Here is a 3,269-nt window from a genome sequence, read left to right as displayed (position 1 = left end):
AGAGTGGTGGTGATTTTAACAAATGAGAATTTTTTTAGGCTGTGAGATGAAAAGTGTTGGTCTTTGGAGGCTGCATGACTCAAATGGTGATGGGGATCTTACAGAACCGTGCACGGGTGAAACGCACTCACCCAGAGAAAGCAGACTCTAAAATACAGGGCAAATGATGAGGATGACAGCTAATTTCTCTTCCAGAGACAACAAGATGTTTTGGGTTTTTTTTTTTAACATCCTTATTGGAGTATAATTGCTTTACAATGGTGTGTTAGTTTCTGCTTTATAACAAAGTGAATCGGCTATACATACACATATATCCCCGTATCTCCTCCCTCTTGTGTCTCCCTCCCACCCTCCCTGTCCCACCCCTCTAGGTGGTCACAAAGCCCCGAGCTGATCTCCCTGTGCTATGCGGCTACTTCCCACTAGCTATCTATTTTACATTTGGTAGTATATATATGTCCATGCCACTCTCTCACCTCGTCCCAGCTTCCCCTTCCCTCTCCCCATGTCCTGAAATCCATTCTCTACATCTGCGTCTTTAGTCCTGTCCTGCCCCTAGGTTCTTCAGAACCTTTTTTTTTTTTTTTTAGATTCCATATATATGTTAGCATATGGTATTTGTTTTTCTCTTTCTGACACTTCACCCTGTATGACAGACTCTAGCTCCATCAACAAGATGCTTTTAAAGTGAAGGAAAAAATAACACCATCAACCCAGAGTTCTATACACAGTGAGACTATGCTTCAAGAACAGCAGTGGAATCGTCACTTAAGATACTCGAAAGTGGAAAGCGAATTCGCCCCCAAGCTGAAGGAAGGTGTTGAGGCTGCAGGGACACGAAACCAGTGGGACCCGCGTCCCCAGGATGAGAGGAGCACACGGAAATGTAGGAAACCCATCTCCTTCTGGCCTTAAACTTTCTAAAAGACAAATGTCAAAATCAAAAATGACAGTGAGGTATCAGAGTTTAAAACGTGTAGAGGTGAAACTGCGTTTACTATGCATAAATCACCCCAATTCAAAAAGCAAAACGCTCACAGCAGGATACTGAGGTGAAGGGGGGACACCTGGGGCACAGCAGCCCGATGGGACCCGAAACTCCCCGCAAGGGTCTGTGTCCTGCGAGAGTCTCTGAGCAGTGGCCCCGTCACACCCGTGCCTTTCTTCCTGGGTACCCGCGTGTGTGTGTGTGTGTGTGTGTGTGTGTGTGTGTGTGTGTGTGTCCCCACAGGTGCTGACTGCACACCTGCAAGCCGCAGTCCCCAGAGCTTCAGAGCAGTCTCACCGCCTCTCTGGGCGCCCTTCCCGCTCCAGACAAGGGACTGCGGCCTGGGGAGGGGGCCGCCCGCGTAGAAACCGCATGCTGCCACCACACCTCTCCGGGAGCAGGAGAAGTGCCCTCCCACAAAGGGCCACTGGGGCCATCGTGCCCAGCAGTGGCGTCTGTAGAGGGCCCGTTGGTGGCAGACTGTCCGGCCCACCCTCAGAGCAAAGGAGCCCCGTGTAAGCACCTGTGAATCGCTCGGGAGAGAGACCAGACCGTCTAACGGCCGAGGCGCTGAGTCGTGGGAGCCTTGAGGTGCTGATGGGCATTCGAGAAACTGCCGGACGCCTGTCAGGACGCGGGATACAGAGGGGCCTGGTGGTTGGGGTGTCCTTGGACCGACGGTGGCCGGGCACTCTGCTCCCGGGACAGGGCAGCTGCGCAGGGGCGTGCAGGGCCCCCCCCCCCGAGGACTAAGCCCCAGGAGGCTCTGGGATGGGGAGAGTCTGAACCGTATTCGGTGCAGCGGCGAGCGGCAGGCATCCCCGGGTCTGCCTCCGCCTGCTTCCAACCCTGGTCCACTCCGCCCACCTCCAGAGAGTGTCCTGGGGCGGCCAGAGCAAAGGACCACAGGCTGGGGGGCCTGAAGGCAGGTGAAGGTGTGGGCGGGCGCCTCCTCCGGAGGCTCTGGGGGGCGTCTGTCTTGCCGGCCTCGCCCCGATGCTGGCCTTGCTCAGGTCTTGGAGTCCCCGGCTGTGGGCGCTTCCCTCCGACCCCTCCCTCCGCCTTCTCTCCTCTGCGTCTGTGTCTCTCCTCTTCTGTCTCTTTTAGGGACACCCTTATGGGGTTCAGGGCCACCCTAATCCAGGATGACTTCAGTGCAATCCTTACCTTAATCCCATCTGTAAGACCCTTCTCCCAAACAAGGGCACAGGCTGAGGCTCCAGGTGGACATGAACTTGGGGGACACTTTCCAACCCGATGCCCCCTAAGGCTCTCAGGGAGACGTGGCCTCCCTTCCTCCCTGGGAGCTCCTCAAGTGTCAGGACTGCCACCTCCTTCACATGACCTGGCTCCACGCGGACGGCCGGGAACAGCTCCATTTAGTCCCTTTGCTACTCCGGCTGCGCTGGTTTCCCTGAGGGAAGTGCTCCGCAGCCCAGGAAGCTGAGGCCGGGCCAGGCGGTCTGCGGCCCGAGGATGACGGTTACCGCGTGTCGTAGGCCTGTTTGCAAGCTGGGCCCCAGGTGGGCTCCCATCCCATGCGTGTAGCTGGGCTTCCAGGCTCCAAGTTCAGCCACCTCTGTGCTTAGCAGCGACCCTGGCTGTGACCTTGGCATCAAACACACCCTGAGGCCCTGGTGGTGGTGGGGAGATTGAGCCCGTTTCTTCAGCCCCAGAGAGATCAACAGAGCAGGATAAACAGAAAGAGCCACAGAGAGATGGAGAGAAAAGGGGAGGAAGGCGGGGCCGGGGGGACGAGGGGAGGAGCCAGGGCCGCGGTGTCCACAGCATCCTGGGGGGGCAGGGGGCTGGGCTACTGGTCACCCCCAGGCCCTGGGGGCAGCCCCCCCCTCCAGGGCTGTGGGCTCGCTGGCTGCCTCTCCCACCCTCCCAAGGGACAGCCGAGCACCCACGCTCTGCTCCACCCAGGCCAGCCCCGCGCCCCGCAGCCTGTGCTCTGAGTCGGCCTCAGGAAGGCCCTGGGCGGGGCCGCCACGAGTGATCTTTCAGCAGCTTTACTGAGCTATAACTCACATGCCATACAATTCACCCACTGGAGCGCACGACGCAAGAGTCTTCCACAGATTCGCGGAGTTGTGCAGCCATCGCCACAGTCAAGTTTGCACCCTTCTCATCTCCCACAACCTCCACGGCCCCCCGCAGCCCCCCGCAACGACTGATGGACTTTCTGTCTCTGCAGATTCACCCGTCCTGGACGTCTCGCACACACGGAATCACTCAACGCGCGTGCTCGTGTCTGGCTTCTGGCTCTCAGCGTGCT

Source organism: Balaenoptera acutorostrata, chromosome 19 (assembly GCF_949987535.1).
Source record: "Balaenoptera acutorostrata chromosome 19, mBalAcu1.1, whole genome shotgun sequence".
Classification (NCBI taxonomy): Eukaryota; Metazoa; Chordata; class Mammalia; order Artiodactyla; family Balaenopteridae; genus Balaenoptera; species Balaenoptera acutorostrata.
The sequence above is the reverse complement of the archived record's forward strand: the minus strand, read 5'-3'. Positions refer to the sequence as shown.